Source organism: Oryx dammah, unplaced genomic scaffold, assembly GCF_014754425.2.
Source record: "Oryx dammah isolate SB20612 unplaced genomic scaffold, SCBI_Odam_1.1 HiC_scaffold_20, whole genome shotgun sequence".
NCBI lineage: Eukaryota > Metazoa > Chordata > Mammalia > Artiodactyla > Bovidae > Oryx > Oryx dammah.
Window position 1 is genome coordinate 6,372,687 of NW_024070204.1, and position 17,569 is coordinate 6,390,255.

At 39.4% G+C, this 17,569-nt stretch overlaps 1 protein-coding gene across 1 annotated transcript in view; it reads left to right on the forward strand.

Annotated features, from left to right (window-relative positions):
- The window catches only part of ADCY2 (adenylate cyclase 2), a 474,101-nt gene that overhangs the window by 368,602 nt on the left and 87,930 nt on the right, over positions 1 to 17,569 (forward strand). The window lies entirely within an intron of this gene.

Consider the following 17,569-nt stretch of genomic DNA (forward strand, 5'->3'; position numbering starts at 1 on the left):
GAGACCCCTGGGTACAGATGGGAGAACTGAGTGACCGGAGCTCACACTTTACCACCTACTGCTAAAAATCCAGTCCCTCTAGGATTCCTCTGTAGACTTTGCCTTGAATCTTGTGAAAGTGTTATTCTCTCAGTGGTGTCCAACTCTTTGGGATCCCATGGACTGTAGCCCACCAGGCTCCTCTGTCCATGGGATTCTCCAGGCAAGAATACTGGAGTGGGTAGCTATTCCCTTCACCAGCAGATCTTACTAACCCAGGGATCGAACCCAGGTCTCCTGCACTACAGGCAGATTCTTTACCATCTGAGCTACTAGGAAATCTTAATGAGTGCAATATTACAGTACTTCGTAATAGGTCAACTGACCTATTCTTTCTCATCATGAAATCTAAAGGAAAGGAAAACTATGTCTATCTTTAATAACTGGGGATTAGAAAGAAATTTAAGAAAAATTTTCTTTCCTGTCATCATTGCGTCTTTTGTAAAGGCCACAGTTATTTTCAGTCTACTTGGAGTGAGTTGACTGATGGCATTTCACTTCAGCGGTGCGGCCAGCATTTGTGGGCAGCCTGAATTGCTGCAGCAGGGTGACAGTTTGTCTCACAAAAATGCTGAGCAAACTAGAAAGAAATGGTCTGCCTTTCCCTCCATACCCCATGGGATGCTCTTCTGGGCGCTGAGCCAATACAAGGCAAAGCATCACTTATATGTGTACAATCCCCAAGCTACCTGCCTCCTTTTAGAAGTGTTGAACCTGGTCATCCCCTTCCCCCTATCAGTGAGCATTGAATGCATTTGTGCAGTGAATTCTTCCTTTAGACTTACACAATCTTCAGTGGAATCTGCTGAGGTCAACCTGTCAGTTTTCCACTGGAAAAAAAAAATGTCAACAAAGTAAGCTCCTTCTGAGTTCCATGCTCTGCCACATGGTGCAGAAGAGAAATAGCTGGCCCTGCACAGACAAGGCTTATTGAGCAGGAGGGCTGCAGGGCATGCAGTGATGTGGCTGAAACAAGTATCACCAAGGGGACAGGCCCTTGTTTCTAAAGCAGAGGGATTCATTTGCTACATCTTCCTATCAGATGAGTGTTTTCATATTTTCTACATCAAAGTTAAGACAACATTTATCCCCAATTGTTGGGAGGAGAGAAAGTGACTAAGGCGTTACAAAAGGCAATGCCAAAACAGAGATGAAAAGACTTCCGGGAACCGGGGAAAACATTTCATGGAATTACCCCTAAAAAAAAGAGAAAAAAACAAGTTGCTGTCTTTTCTGTCTTTGCTTTTATTTAAGTTTTTGTCTCTTTTCTGTTATGTTGTTTTATGAGAACCCATCAAAGTTTGTTCCCTTGGGCATCATTACAAATTATTGGGTTTCTCTTGAGCAACAAGTTGGATTTTGAGCGTGAAAATTGTGAAATAGGTGCAGGTTACAGTTCCCTCTTTATGTTGGCAGCTAGAAAGTTCAGAGTGAGGTCTGTGGACACCTCTCCCAGGGAAACTTTACACCTGCAGTGTCAGCACTGGCCTCCTGGTATGTTATGTCTTTCTCCTTCATTTTTCTTTCATGTTAATATCCTAATTTTTCTTTTTAAAAATTCTTACTGTGAATACATCAAAGATACAGAAAAATACTGAACATAACAGATACGCATTTTCACACAATCCATATGTCAGAAATGTTGAGCCTGCCGCGTATCAACTATACATAATGTTTCTGTGCTCGTGGGGACTTTTATTCGTTGGGTAAGCTTTCTGCAAACAGGATCTGTTGTTATTGTTGTTTTTTTATCTATTCATTCAGTCTGACGTCTTTTGTATATTAATGTGCGTTTATTCCATTTGTATTTTGATTCTTTTATTGATGCCCGTGGACTCACCTCTGCTGTCTTATTTTATATTTCATTTACTCTGCTTTTCTTTGGTTTGTTTTCTCCACACCCCACATCCTGCATCTTCTTAACCACTAAAGGATTGATCAACTTTGCTTTATGCGTATTCTTTTTGGGGAACTATATATATATATATGGAGAGAGAGAGAGGAGCAAGAAGGGGGATCCTATATATTTTTCTTTGAATAATTGCCATTGAAATTTTAACACATTCTTAATTTAATAAATTATAAAGTTAATCATTATGTCTCTTCCATGTAATTATGTCTTAGAAAATTAGTTCCAGATGGTAACTGTATTCAATATTTATTTAGACTTACCTGCATTCTTTATCACTTTATTTGTTCATCTGTACTTTGTAAAAATTATTTCTTCCAAGTTTATTTTCCTTCTTGTTGATGTGTATCGTATAAATGTGCATTATTTATCTTTTATTTAATATCTGTGAGTAGTGGCAGCTCCTATTTTTGTTTCTATTAAAATGTTTTTATGTGCTTTATTTTAATTTGCTCTTGAACAATAGTGTGGGTATAAAATTCTTATTTTCCCTTAGTATTTTGATATTATTGCATTGAATTTCAGCTTCTATTGTTGCTAAGGAATGTCTTCTGTCAACCCCATTGCATTCTTTTATAGGTAATGGGTCTTTCCTCTTTGTATGCTTTCCAGGTTTGCTTTTTGGGGGATGGGGAGGGAGGCTTGGTTTTCACTATACTGTTTCTAGATATGCATTGGTTCTTACTTCCCTAAATGACCAGATGTGATCTTGTTTGTCCACCTGAGGACTCATGTCCATGCTTAGTTCTTACCAACCCTCTGCCTGTATTACTTCGCCTATGGCCTCACCTCCTTTATTTGTTATTTCCTCCTGGAGCTTATTCATTGTCTGCGGCGCTGTTCACTCTGTGCCCCACGTGCTGCAAGTTTTCCTCAAAGTTCCCACCTCTTTACTCCTTTGTGATGCATTCTGGTGAATATTTCATCCACAATGAGTTTATAATTTAATGATCATGTTTTCATATTTAAGAAGTCTACTTTTTATCTGTTGTTGTTGTTCAGCCACTAAGTCGTGTCTGACTCTTTGTGACCCCCACGGACTGCAGCACTCCAGGCTCCCCTGTTCTTCACTGTCTCCCAGAGTTTACTCAAACTTCCGTCCATCGAGTTGGTGATGCTGTCCAACCAGCTCATCCTCTGTCACCCCATTTTCCTCCTGCCCTTCCTGATATCTCAGATGGTGAAGAATCTGCCTGCAATGCAGGAGACCTGGGTTCAATCCCTGGGTCAGAAAGATCCCCTGGAGAAGGGAATGGCAACCCACTCCAGTATTATTGCCTGGAGAATCCCATGGACAGAGGAGCCTGGAAGGCTACAGTCCATGGGATCACAAAGAGTCAGACATGACTGAGTGACATTTTATCTGAGATTTTCTTATAATTCTCTATTTTGCCTATGCATATTTTTTTCCTCTTATTTTCAGATTTTAAACACATTGTATGAAATTGTCACTTGTTTCCTTCTGGTATTTATGCTTCACAAGTGCATGAATTCTGCTATTTACTCTTGCTGTTGTCCCTCTCAGGACCATGTGTCTTCTTGGGTCATCTCTAATTTCAGCTGTGAGTTCATCGAAGCAAGGGTTTGGGTCCAGGGTGGTCTCATGTTTTCTGAGTTGTGAAGGCATCACTGTGATAGGTTTTCACTGTATCTCTGCCAGGTATGTCTGGGGTTCACCACTTCAAGCCAGGATTTTTGGAAATCCTTAGGTCTAGGTTCCTTCACTAAATAGCTCATGTGAATTTGATTAGCCCCTTAATGTGGATCACAATTGGAAATCTCAAGTTTTCCAAGGTTACTCTTTTCCCATTTGGGACCCTACATAGCCAGTGTCCTTGAAAATTAGTTGGACATAGATTTTGTGTTTCCTGTTTCCTGATAGGTTAGCACTTTATGCTTCTGACTTGATTCAAGAGCTCAGTTCAGATTTTCCATTAAGAAAATCCTGTAAGCATCATCAACCTTGCATTGACATTAAACCTCACACTCTCTTCATGGCACATGTCTGCCTCTGGTTCCTCCCAAGCCATTTAGCATCAACACCTCTCAGCAGCAGCTTTGAATACCCTCTGTGTATCTAGAGTATTCTTGTCTTTGCTCTGAGTGTGTCTGTTTAAAAGTGATAAGTCTGTTACACTTTATGAAGTATGTGTATTGTGATAATATGCTTTTCACTTTTTCTGACATGCCCTTACTTGTTTTCAAATACATTGGATTATAGTTTTATTTTATTTTGTCTGTTCTCCTTTTTGTCAACTGCATGTTTTTTGAAAAACAGGAGAGAGATGATGAAATAAGTGAGTAAATGAATAAATTACTGAGTGAATGAATAACTGGTAACAGAGGGAGATGTGATCTTGGAAGGACTGGTAAGGGGAAGTATTTTCATGAAAGAGGGCCTTCCATCATCCCTTTTGGACCCCTAATTTTTCAATCTGGCTCTAGTCTTGGGATTTAAGGAGATATAATTAAATTATTAGCTGGCTCCTCTTTTGGGAGTTGTTCTCTCATTTCTGTCTGCCGTATACTATACCTTTATCAGAAATGTGGTGTGCATGTGTGCTAAGTTGCTTCAGTCGTGTCTGAGTCTTTGCGACCTCATGGACTGTAGCCTTCCAGGCTCCTCTGTCCATGGGATTCTCCAGGCAAGAATACTGGAGTGTGTTGCCATGCCCTCCTCCAAGGGATCTTCCTGACCCAGAGATCGAACCTGCTTCTCTTGCATCTCCTGTACTAGCAAGCAGATTCTTTACTACTAGCACCACCTGGAAAGCCCATCAGAAATGTGAGCTACCTTAAAAGATCAGAAATCACCAAGCAGAAATTTTTGCCTTTTTTAGTAGTTTCATTCATGTTGTCTGTAAACTAAATAGATTATGTTAAATCAGTCATGGTAATTATTAAAATAAGAATGATTTTTTGTAATAATGTTCAGTGAAATATGATGTGTTTCATTAACCCAAGCAAATTCAAGAATAATGAGTTTTTCCTTAAGGAAAATTAATAGCAAATTACAATCTTAACATCTTAGAACTATTATTTCTACTGAGATTCTTTAATATGCATTCTATTACTCATGTCAGTAATCAATGCTCTTTAATGATTTAATAATGATTTCAAAAGAGTCACTTTTATTTTGTTTCTATCTTCAAAAAGGAAACAAATAGGAAAGAGTTTAATTTTTTGAAACACAAATGATGGATAACGACTATTGTGAAGGCAGTTTTGCTTTGATAGGCAAGCAAAGTTGTGAGCCCCAATACTGTGTTCAGTCCCTAATTCATGCCTGACTCTGCAACAGCACAGACTGTAGCCCACCAGGCTCCTCTGTCCATGGGATTTTCCAGGCAAGAATACTGGAGTGGCTTACCATTTCCTTCTCCAAGGGATCTTCCTGACCTAGAGATCAACCTGCATCCCCCATGTCTCCTGCATTGCAGGTAGATTCTTTACCCATTAAGCCATCAATCATACTAGATATCATGAAAGTGAGTTGCTTCTTGCGTTATCTTGATGCAGTGGATATGAGTTTTGGCGGGGAGGAGGGTAGGAAAGGAAAAGAGATAACAGAAAGAAAGAAAACACACAAAAAAAGAAGCAAGATCATTCTCACTGTCCAAGATAAATGAACCATGTAGCTTTTACTGAAGTGAACAATGGTTGACTCTGAATTCAGGTCCTCCAAACGTATGGACATGCCTCATAGTTATTAGCTTGAATGGAAGGTAATGGTTTAGTGTGCTCACTTGTTCAACCATGTCCAGCTCTTTGCAACCCCGTGGACTGCAGCCCACCAAGCTGCTCTGTCCATGGAATTTTCCAAGCAAGAGTACTGGAGTAGCTTGTCATTTCCTTCTCCAAATGGTTTAGTTCCCTCCCCATAATCTAAGACAAGAGGTTTCTTGGATTCCTTAGGGACCTTGGGTCCCTCCAGCACACACTCTGCTTTCCCTAGACTTTGGTCCTCATCTTCACTGTCTAAGATGGCAGTATCCTGTGCTAAGCACAGGATGGAGGAGCAGACCCAGAGGCAGAGGGCAAAAAGCATTTAAAACCATCGTCTCTGAAGATGCCTCCCAGGAGCTATGAAGATACATCATGACACTTTGCTCTATAAGCCAAGACAGATCTTAGTCACGTGTGAACCTAGCTGCAAGGGAAGCTAGGAAGTGTCACCTTTGGTATGTGTAACAGGACGCCCATCTGAAAATTCTATTATCAAGAAAAAGAGGATTTCCTGGGAATCAGTGCTCAATCCAGGAGTGTGTGGCTGCCTGTATGTCACTGATACAGTAAGATTTGAGGGACAGTAACAATAAAAAGGAAGCTGAGTGTGTCTTTACTCAACAAAACCGGCCATGATACTTTTACTTTGTATCCGAGCTATACTCTGAGTGTTTTTATCAAAAAGAGAAATTCTTAAGAGATACTTTTACTTTGTATCTGGGCTATATTCTGAGAATTTGTAAATAAAAATAGAAATTCTTGAGTAATTCATGCATGCATTCAGTCCACCATTTATGGAATCACTCAACAGTTCTGTGTCAAGCTACCATATACCAGGCATGGTTATAGAGATACCGCAGAAGTAGCAGTGACCCCACAAATCCTTTCCCTCATATAGCTTGAATTCTATGAAGAGGCACAGCAATAACATAATAAGAAAATATTAATAATTTAGTGGTGATAAGCTTTAAGAAAAATTAAGACAGGATCCTGTAGAGTGAGGGAAGATGGTATTTTAGATGAGAGCTGTCAGGGAAGGCATCATGGAGTGAGTGATATGGAAGAGAAGTCTGAATGAATTGAAATGGTAAGCGTGGATACCTGGCAGGAGAATATTCTAGATGATGGAGGTCACACATGTGTTCAGGGACCAACAAGGAGGCAGGGGTTGGGAGCAGAGTGAGCCAGGGAGTGTGAAAATGGCATCACAGCAATAGTGAGACCAGCAGGTCATGTCACCCCCACAGGGTTGACTGAATGCTGGAGAACTTTGGTCTGAATGCTGAGTGTAGCGGGAAGCCCTGGAAGGTGATCAGCTGAGGACATGCACTAGCTGTGCTTGAAGTATTGTTCTTGCTGCTCTGGAAGGGGGTGTGCAGAAATAGGAAGACCATATAAGGAGATGGTTTGTACCCTAGGAGCCACGGAGGTGTAAAAAGTGGTCCAGTTCTGGGACATGTTACAAAGAATGATGAGGGAAGTCTTGCTATTGGATGGGAGACAAAGAATAAGAGAAACCTAAGTTCTGTAGGGTTTTGTTTGTTTGTTTGTTGTTGTTGGCCTGGACAACAGGGAAAAATTGGACAGCCGTTTACAGAGTGGGAGACTCCTGGAGAAGAAACAAGTCAGAAAGAAGCATAGGATGAAGGGCTCAGCTCTGAGCATCAAAGACGTGTGTGTGCATGTTAATGTTAGCATCCAGGAGGTGGGGCTTCACAGAGGGAGGGAGGTGTGTGAGAGCCCATGGTTCGTGAGTGGAGTCAGGATGGACGAAGTCATAATTTGCAAAGATCAACACATAGGTAATATTTATAAACCTGGGAGGAGATGAGCTCAGCTAAGGAGTGTACAAAGAGAAGACCATGGACCTTCAGAATTTTCAAGTCTTTGGCCCTTGTTGTTGGTATGGAGTGGAAGCACTTTACTCTGCCAAGTATAACTCCTCCCTGTCCAGCATCACAAGACCTTCAAACGGCCAGAACATGTCAATTCTGCTAAGTCTTATTGGAGAGAGGCTGTAATAATCTATAATGATGATGAATATTTAAATGCCTTGTCTCCTTTTTCACCTTTAAATTCTTTTTTTTTTAACAAATAATTTTCTATTTTGAGGTTCTATCATCTGTCACTTAAAAAGAGAGGGAGAGATTTTTATTATTTCATGCTAACATGCAGTTAAAAGTTGTTCCCCCCCCTCGCCCCGTTCCTATTATCCTTACTAAATACCATGTAATCTGTTATATGTAAACAGAGCATTGATGAGAGAGTCTACATCAGTCTTGGGGGGGAGGAAGCTGGATATCTCCTGTCAGTAAGCATGCGTCCTCTCTTCATCAAGACCCCCTGTAAGCAATAAACTAACCCCCATAAGCAATAAAATAAACTGGAGGAAAAAAGAGAAAGGAGAAAGGACCTTGTTTCAAATAACCTCTTCCATATATTGTAACAATACACTGGATTAAAGTGCCTAAGTCAAAAATTATCACTAAAAAGTGTAATTTTTCTTGCCTCTTGATAGCAGAGAGTCAAGTTTGCTTTTCGTGAGTATATAGATCAATTATGCCTCTATGTTAGGAAAAAAAAAAAAAAAGCTTTGCAACCAGAATGTTAATTAAAATTGACTGTATTACACAAACAACTCAGTATGCTTAATGAGCCTGAACATGCTTTTGATAGAACAAGCAGGATAAATGGTTATAATTAAGGACTTTTGACCGAGCATGCCTTTGATCATGGGAATTCTTGTTCGCTGGGATGAGAGTTACATCCGGCCCAACAACGATGCCGATGTGCCATGGACTGGAGCAGTAGACAGCGCCCCAGGGGAGCGGGCCAGCAGAGCTCTGGGTCTCGGGTTGTGACACCATGTTCTTGTACAAGGTCGTGTCAGCTGCGCACGGAGACAGTTGCACTTCTTCCTGTCCAGTCTAGTGCTTCCTATTTCGTTTTCTTGCCTGATTTCCTGGGCTAGAAGCTCCAGTACCGGGTTCCATAGATGAAGCCTTGGCACACATTTATTCTTGTTCATGATCTTGGAAGGAAAACATCTAGCCCCTCATCATTAAGTCTGAGGTTATCTGTGTGTTTTTCACAGATGCCTTTAATCAGGAGAAAGAAAATCCCTTTCATCATGGCCTGATGAGTGTTTTTACAATGAAAGGGTGTTGGACTTTGTCATATTGATCTATTGAGATAATCATTTGAGGCTTTTTTCCCTTTAGTCTATGAATATAGTGTATCACATTAATTGATTTTCAGGTATTAAACCAGCCTTGCCTTTCTCAGACAAATCCTACTTGATCATGGTATACATAATCCTTTTCATGTGTGACTAGATTTGGTTTGCTAATATTTTGTCGAGGACTTTTGAATCTAAATTCATAAGAGACACTGGTCTCTAGTTTTGTTTTCTTGCTCAGTCCTCATCTGGTATTGGTATCAGGGTGACAGTGGCTTCATAGAATCCCTTAGTAACTGTCCCATCCCCTTTATCTTCTAGAGTTTGTGGAAAAAGTAGTATAAATTCTTCTTTAAGAGTTTTGTAAAACTCAGCAAGGAAGCCATCTGGGCATGAGCTTTTCCTTATGAGTAGTTTTTATTTTTGTTTCGTTTTTAAATTGCTAATTGAATTGCTCTTTTATAGATTTATTCAGATTTTCTGTTTCTTATGAAGTCATGTTTGGTAGTCTGTCCGTTATCATACTTTTAACACTATTCATTCCTGCTTTTCTGGGCACTTGTCATCCGTTTCAGCAGAACACAAACAGTTTGTGGTATTAGGGCCAGTTTTTTCCCTTAACAACCTCTTATCTTCCTTTAATGGATTTTTACGCTTGAGAAAAAAAGCAAACTAGATACATCCAGAAAAATGTATCACCAGATGCTCTTCACCATGTAATGTGAGAGTCAAATTTTAAGACATTTGTTTTTTCAGGCTCTAATGTAGCTGTTTGACGTGACTCCAGAATGCCCAGGATCTCTTTCAAACATGTTATGGTGGAATAATTATTCCTAAAAGCAGACACTGAAATGCATTTTAGAAAACAGGAGCCCATGGAACTTACTTTAGTACAAGAATCTTTTATTTAAATTCTGATTCATAAAATTAATTATGTGATTTGAAAGCAGATCAGCCCATGATAATTTTTGTTAAATCTGTTAAGATTTTTGTAATTAAAGGCCAATGTAATCCCTAATCAGTTATTCATTCATAAGGAAATTGCTCTATGGCATATCCTATGAAATATGTAGGTATTTTCTCCATAGTTCTAATAAAAACTGAATGGTTTGCTCTTTTTTCAAAGGAAGAGGGAAGAAAGTTGGAGAAGCAACTGATTCCAATCATTCTTAGATTTCAGTCTGATCACTAATGCTATCATAGTACCTAGAGAAAAAAAAAAACTTTAGTTAATGGATTAGAGTTCTATAAAGAAAACAGAAATGGCCTCAGGAATTTCATCAAGGGAATTTAATACACTGAAGTGCTTACAGATGAAGGCAAAGCTAAGAAGTCAAATAGGGGATGGCAGAGAAGCCAAGAGGGGAGCAAGGCAGCAAACTGCCACCACCCTAGGTGGGAAGGACACAGGATGGATGCGGTGTCACCAGAAATGTAGGATCCGAGAGCCACAGCAGCCAGGATGCGTCCCTGACGGGGCTGCGGACCCGTGCACACAGCAGTAGGTGCAGCCCATCCAGAGAATGACTGTTACATAGAGAAGAAGCAGAAAGACCCAGGCTTCCTCCTTCTCCCCTCCCAGTCTTTCCCCAACACTTCCCACTGGCCAAACCTTGTTAGAACCATTTGGAAAGAATCCAGAAAATGGAGTTTGTAGGAGATGGAATGGAAAAGTGTTTGAAAACAAACAGGAAATTATCAGCACATTTAGTGACAAATATTCCCAAATTTGTTGAGATACATCTGTGAACAGCAAGAAGAATAAATATAAATAACACCACATGTGGTATATTATACTCAAATGGCTGAAGCCAAAGAGAAAAGGAAAAAAACACACACACACACACACAAATGCAGTCCAAGGGAAAAAAGATATTGTGAATGCGAGGGATCAGTAATGGAAATGTTGACTGACTTCTCATCAGAACCACTGATATAAACATGTTCAATCCGGGATTAAGTATTCAATAAAAATATTCCTTTTTTAAAAATGAGATGAAAGCCATTTTTCAAATGAAAGAAAGCTAGCAGAATTCATCACCAGCAAACCTATACTATAAGAAATGCTAATGGAAGTTCTTCAAGCTGAACTGAAATGATACCAGAGGCAAATTTGAATCTACAGGAGGGAATGAAGAGAAGAATGTGCTCTTAATACGTGAGCATATAAAAGGCCATATGTTTATATAGTATTAATTTTTCTAAAAGGCAACTAATCATTTAATGCAAAAGATAATAGCTACACTAAGTATTCCGATGCAGAGAAGAGTGGGATTATACTGTTGTCAGTTCAGTTGAGTTCAATTGCTCAGTCATGTCCGGCTCTTTGCGACCCCTTGGACTGTAGCACCCCAGGCTTCCCTGTCCATCACCAACTCCTGGAGCTTGCTCAAACTTATGCCCATTGAGTCAGTGATGCCATCCAACCATCTCGTCCTCTGCCGTCCCCTTCTCCTCCTGCCTTCAATCTTGCCCAGCATCAGGGTCTTATCTAGTGAGTCAGTTCTTCACATCAGGTGGCCAAAGTATTGGAGCTTCAGCATCAGCATCAGTCCTTCCAATGAATATTCAGGGTTGATTTTCTTTAGGATTGACTGGTGTGATCTCCTTTCAGTCCAAGGGACTCTCAAGAGTCTTTCCCAACACCATAGTTCAAAAGCATAAATTCTTCGGCACTCAGCTTTCTTCGTATATTGTTGTCAGGACCTTATATATTTTTGAAGTGGTATAATATTAATGCTAAGTAACTTATGAAACATTAATCATGTATGTATATTTTATATCTTGAGCAATCACTAAAAATACAAAGAGGTATAGCTAACGAATCAATAGAAGAAACTGAAAACCCTGTGAAAATATTATATTAATGAAAAATGACAATAAGGGAGAAACAGAACTGAAAAGACATGAGACAGACAGAAAACAAATAGTAAAATGGTAAACTTGTAATGAAGAATAGCACCTAACGTCACGGACCACGCCATGCAGACAAAGCAGAAGGACAACAGACAAAAGATGGTCATCTGACAGGTTTATTATTAAATGTACAAGGACTAAACACTCCAAATAAAAGCATGATTAACCATATACTGTCTACAAGAGATGCTCTTTTAGCACAGAAGGAAGTTAGGTTGGAATTAAAAGGGTGGAAAATAGAGATCGTATTAACAGTAAGTATAAGAAAGTTACCATCCATATATTGATATCAGACAAGGAGACATGGAGGCAAAAAGTATGGACAAAGATAAGGAGCAGCATTGAAAATTAACAAAAAGCTTCAATTTATCAGAAAACAAAATCATTAAATGGTATATACTTAAAACACAGCTATAGAATACTTGGAAAAAAACCTGAAAAACACTTAGACAAACCAATAACTAGATTAGATGTTTTAATATTCCTTTTATATCCCTTGCTAGACATAAGAGTTTTGAAAACCTGAGTAAGATTAACTTCCTATGAATTAGCATTCATAGAACACTAAATCCAACAGTAAAATCCATGTTATTTTAAACGGCACTTGGAACATTGACCAAGACATGACATAAAATTGTCTCAACAAATTTGAAAAGATTGAAATATGAAAGCTAGGAAAACTTATAGACATATCTCACCACACCAACATCAACTTAAAATTGAAAACATAGAATATCTAAAACAAATCCCAACTATTTTAGTGTTAAACTATATACTTCTGAATAACCTAGTCAAATAAAAAATCACGAGACAATGTGTAGGTAGGGCTGAGTCCCTTCACTGTTCACTGGAAACTATTACAGCAATGTTACTTGGATATACCTCAATACAAAAATACAAAATATACAGATGTGAGAGTTGGACCATAAAAAAGGCTGAGCACTGAATAATCGATGCTTTCAAACTGTGGTGCTGGAGAAGACTGTTGAGCTATTTCAAATCCTAAAAGATGATGCTGTGAAAGTGCTGCACTCAGTATGCCAGCAAATTTGGAAAACTCAGCAGTGACCACAGGACCGGAAAAGGTCAGTTTTCATTCCAATCCCAAAGAAAAGCAATGCCAAAGAATGTTCAAGCTACTGCACAATTGCACTCATCTCACATGCTGGTAAAGTAATGCTCAAAATTCTCCAAGCCAAGCTTCAAAAGTACATAACTGTAAACTTCCAGAGGTTCAAGCTGGTTTTAGAAAAGGCGGAGGAACCAGAGATCAAATTGCCAACATCCATTGGATCATCGAAAAAGCAAGAGAGTTCCAGAAAAACATCTGTTTCTGCTTTATTAACTATGTCAAAACCTTTGACTGTGTGGATCATCACAAACTGTGGAAAATTCTTCAAGAGATGAGAATACCAGACCACCTGACCTGCCTCCTGAGAAATCTGTATGCAGGTCAGGAAGCAACAGTTAGAACTGGACATGGAACAAAAGATTGGTTCCAAATTGGAAAAAGAGTATGTCAAGGCTGTATATTGTCACCCTGCTTATTTAACTTATATGCAGAGTACATCATGAGAAACGCTGGGCTGGAGGAAGCACAAGCTGGAGTCACGATTGCTGGGAGAAATATCAATAACCTCAGATATGCAGATGACATCACCCTTATGGCAGAAAGCGAAGAAGAACTAAAGAGCCTCTTGATGAAAGTGAAAGAGGAACATGAAAATGCTGATTTAAAGCTCAACATTCAGAAAACTAAGACCATGGCATCTGGTCCCATCACTTCATGGCAAATAGATGGGGAAACAGTGGAAACAGTGTCAGACTTTATTTTGCGGGGCTCCAAAATTACTGCAGATGGTGACTGCAGCCATGAAATTAAAAGACGCTTGCTCCTTGGAGGAAAAGCTATGACCAACCTAGACAGCATACTCAAAAGCAGAGGCATTATTTTGGCGTCAAAGGTCCATCTAGTCAAGGCTATGGTTTTTCCAGTAGTCATGTATGGATGTGACAGTTGGACTATAAAGTAAGCTGAGCACCAAAGAATTGGTGCTTTTGAACTGTGGTGTTGGAGAAGACTCTTGAGAGTCCCTTGGACTGCAAGGAGATCCCACCAGTCCATCCTAAGGGAAATCAGTCCTGAATATTCATTGGAAGGACTGATGTTGAAGCTGAAACTCCAATACTTTGTCCACCTGATGCAAAGAACAGACTCATTTGAAAAGACCCTGATGCTGGGAAAGTTTGAGGGAAGGAGGAGAAGTGGATGACCGAGGATGAGATGGTTGGACGACATCACCAACTCAATGGAGGAGTTTGAGTAAACTCCAGGAATCAGCGATGGATGGGGAGGCCTGGCGTGCTGCAGTCCATGGGGTTGCAAAGAGTCGGACATGATTGAGTAACTGAACTGAACTAACTGAACTGGAGAAGACTCTCGAGAGGCCCTTGGACTGCAAGATCAAACCAGTTAATTCTAAAGAAAATCAACCCTGAATATCGATTGGAAGGACTGATGCTGAAGCTGAAGCTCCAATATTTTGGCCACCTGATGTGAAGAGCCGACTCACTGGAAAAGACCATGATACTGGGAAAGATTAAAGGCAAAAGAAGAAGGGGGCCACAGAACATGAGATGGTTAGACAGCATCACAGACTCAATGGACACGAATTTGAGCAAACTCCAGGAGATACTGACAGAGAGAGGAGCCTGGTATGCTACAGTCTATAAAGTCGTAGAGTCAGACACGACTTAGTGACTGAACAATACTAAGTAAAAAAATTTTTTAAGTCAATTTTTCAAACGAATGGAAAAAGAAGATGTGGTGTTTGTGTATGTATCATGGAATATCGTTATTGCTCAGTCACTAAGTCAGGCCCCACGGTTTTGCAACCCCATGGACTGTAGCCCACCGGGCTCCTCTGTCCATGGGATTTCCCAGGCAAGAACACTGGAGTGGATTGCCATTTATTTCTCCAAAGGATCTTCCCAACCCAGGGATCCAACCCACATCCCCTGCCTTTCAGGTGAATTCTTTCCTGCCAAGCCACTGAGGAAGCCCATAGAATGAAATGTTACTCAGCCATAAAAGGGATAAAATTTGCAGCAACATGAATGCAAGGAGAGAGTATCGTGCTAAGTGAAGTAAGGCAGAAAGAGAAGGACAGATACCCAAAACGTGGCGCAAATGAACCCATCTACAAAACAGAAGGCGGCTCACAGGCCTAGGGGACAGACCTGGGGTTGCAAATGAGATGTGGTAGGGAGAGGCATGGCCGGGGGGGCTGGGGGCTGGTGCACGCGTGCATGCTAAGTCGCTGCAGTCGTGTCCGACCCATTGGGACCCTGTGAACTATAGCCCACCAGGCCCTTCTCTCCATGGGATTGGCGTTGGTAGATGCAAGCTAGTACATTAAAATGGATGAATAACAAGCTCCTGCTGTGTAGCACAGGAAACTGTTTTCAGTATCCTGTGATATGCTGAAATGGAAAAGAATGTGACGCTAGTGACAGAGAGCCCGCCTGCCGGTGCAGGAGGTGCAAGCGACACGGGCTCCATCCCTGGGTGGCAAGACCTCCTGGAGAAGGGAAGGACCGCCCACTCCAGCACTCTTGCCTGGAGAATCCCACGGACAGAGGAGCCTGGCAGGCTATGGTCCACGGGGTCACAGAAAGTCGGACACGACTGAAGCAACTGAGCACCCACATATGGTACAGGGAGCTGCACTCAATACCCTGTGATACTGAAGAAGGCGAAAGAACATAAAAGTGTGTGTATGTTTACAGCTTAGTCACTTTGCTGCACAGCAGAGATTGGCACAAGTTTGTAAATCAACTGTATAAATTGAAATACATCCCAAAAGTCACAAGACAAATTAGCAAATGTTTTGTGTATTAAAATAAACTGTGTGGAATGTTGCTTAACAGTAATTTAGAGAGGAATTTGTAGCTTTAAAATGCTTATATTTGAAAGAAGAAAGAGTTGAAATCAGTTGTTTACCTTTCAACCTTAGGAAGCCAGAAAAGATGAGCAAGTCCAATAAGTAGGAGGGACCATACAGTAGGAAAAAAATATTCAATAAAATGGAAAACAAACAACAGGAAAATAATAAAGACAAACGTTGGTTCTTTAAAGAAGCAGTGAAATGCCAAACCATCAGCAAGACTGATCAAGAAAGAAAAAAGGAGCAATAATCACAAACCACCCAAGCTAGTGTTATAAGAAATAAAATGGTATTTACTACGGATTCTACAGATTTTAACAGGATAAATACGAAAAGTTATGAATTACTCAAAGCCAAAAAATTTACAACTTAGATAAAATGGAAAATTCATTGACTGTACAACTTACCAAATTATTAACACATATTGAAAATTTAAATGGGTATTTATGTTATGATGTCGTTCAGTCACTAAGTCATGTCCGATTCTTTGCGACCACATGGACTACAGCACACCAGGCTTCCCTGTCCTTGTATTAAATTTGTTTTTTACTCAAGTGATTTCTGTCTGAACTTTACCAAACATTTTAAGAAAATAAGATGGAGAGAACTGGTCAAATATAAATTTCATAATTGTGAATGGAGGGAAATGTCCTATTCTTGGAAAGAAAGTCAAAGATTGAGGCTATAAACCAAATGCCACTTCTGTACCACCTTTAAAAATATAGCTAAAATTAAAAGAGAAAAGGTTGGAAATAAAGCATAGAAAATAGCTATTTTAGGAAACAGCTTACAGACAGAGGAAAGCAGTAGTACTATGAATTTCTGGCAATCTAAATCCAAGTGAAAGACATTTAGCATGAAAACAGAGAAGCTTATATCACAGTACAGTCACCAAGAAAAGTTAACAATCATGAAACTTTATGCACTCCAGCATCTCTTTGAAGTAAATAGATGCTATTAAAATGTTCAGATGTATTGACAAACCCACAAACTTAGTTGGAAATGTTAATATATTCTAAAATTGAAAGATCAAATTGAGCCAATAAATTAGCCCACTGGGGATCTGACTTAACTCCTCAAGCTGACAATAGACTTACTGAAAGAACTTGCTTTGTTTCCAACAAAAAGGAAATGTAAATATGTATCATAAGACATAATAGAAATGGAATGTATTTATCACATCCCAGAAGAAAAAGAAATTGTCAGAGTAAAAATAATAGAGACCACAATCTCTGAGCAAACCTAGTGACCTTGGAATAACAAGGACACACCAGAAATAATTTCCCTGTATAGTTACTCTTGTATTAAAAGGAAAAGAAAATTGAAATTATAGGCTTTTTAGAAAAGAATGGCAATGAGTAGTAATAAATCAAAAGCTGTGGGATTTGGCTAAAGCAGTAATTATAGGAATATTTATGTCCTTAAATGCATTTATTAGAAAATAGAAAAGATTAGCACCAAATGACAATCAAGAAAAAGAACAATGAAAGTTCAAATAAAGAAGGAGGAAAGGATTATTTTAAGTTAAATTAGAGACCAATAATAAAGGAAATGATCAGAAAGCATGGACCTTAATAATAAGACAAAAGTTCATTCTTTGAGAAGTTCAACAAACATGCAAAGCTTCAAAAATCTTATCTAGAGAGAATCAGAAAAATAACATGAAAGACAAGAAGAAATTGCTTTAACTATAACAACTTCAGAAATTGTAAGAGAATATTAAGGAGACATTTTGAATGTCTCACATTCAAAATTTAAATGAAAAGGATAATTTTTCAGGAAAGTTAAACCAGTAAACATGATTGAAACGTGACATGTTTACTCCAAGAAGCACAACCTGGGTCAGGTATACAA